Source organism: Furipterus horrens, unplaced genomic scaffold (genome assembly GCF_987537825.1).
Source record: "Furipterus horrens unplaced genomic scaffold, mFurHor1.1.pri manual_scaffold_12, whole genome shotgun sequence".
Lineage (NCBI taxonomy): Eukaryota > Metazoa > Chordata > Mammalia > Chiroptera > Furipteridae > Furipterus > Furipterus horrens.
In genome coordinates, this window is record NW_028327182.1 from 48,821,686 (window position 1) to 48,822,847 (window position 1,162).

The following is a 1,162-nucleotide window of genomic DNA, read 5'->3' on the forward strand; positions in this document are numbered from 1 at the left end:
AAATGTCTAATGACAGGTATTCACGTATGTTTCATACAGAGTATTTTTACTGCTCTAAAAATCCTCTGTGCTCCACCTATTCATCCCTTCTTACTAATGTTAGATCTTTTTACTGTCTCCATAGTTGTGCCAGAAGGAGGTAGAATTGGAATCGTAGAGTGTGTAGCCTTTTCAGAGTTGGCTTCTTTCACTTAATGATACGCATTTAAGATTCCTCCATGTCTTTTCATGGCTTCATAGCTTATTACTCTTTAACCCTGAACAAGATTTCATTGTTGGGATGTACCATAGTTTATTTTTTAAAAGCTTCATATTTTTATTCTATTAAGGTGTGATTGACATGGAAAGAATTTTCAAATTTGACAAACTTGCTGGCTGTGTTTATCCTTACTTTTTGGATGTAGCATAGTTTATCCACTTGCCTAGTGACATCTAAGTTGCTTCCAAACTCTGGCAATTATGAATCTGGCTTCTTTTCCTTCTCTTTTCTCCCAGTCTGTTCCTTCATTATAACCTGTTTTTCTCTTTCATTTCATCCCTCTTATTCTTCCTTTTTCTCCTCCTGCTCTCCTGTCTCTACTCTCTTTCTTGCTTTACTATCATCTTCAATTTTTAAGGCTATAGCTGGGATATGGTCTGTGGGAGAAGAGATCACTCTAGACAAGGACTTTTCAACTGCACTGCTATTGACATTTGGGTTGGATAACTTTGTTGCGTGGGTTCTCCTGCACATTATAGGATGTTTATCAGCATCCCTTTTCCTTTGCTCACTAGATGCCAGTAACAGCCACTTAACCTGCAGCTCTGACAACCAAATAGGTCTCCAGATACCCCCAAAAGTCCCCCAGAGGACAAAATCCCTGTCCCCTACTTCCAACATTGCTCTAGATTTTTAAAAGTATATTCCTTGAAACACTAGTTCTTGAAATACTCTGAAAAAATGAAAAGTTTTTGGGTGGCATGATATGATGCTACAATCTGCTCTGGCAGATTTATAATAATGCTCCACCTTAAAGGGTCTGAAAAGTCCTACAGTGAAGAAATCTGCATAGTTTTGTTGAATCCAGAATAGCCTAATTTTATTTGATTGTGATATCTTTTTAAACATTAATTAATTAATTTGAAATTTTTGTTCATTTTTCTATTATAGTTTTACCCCTTT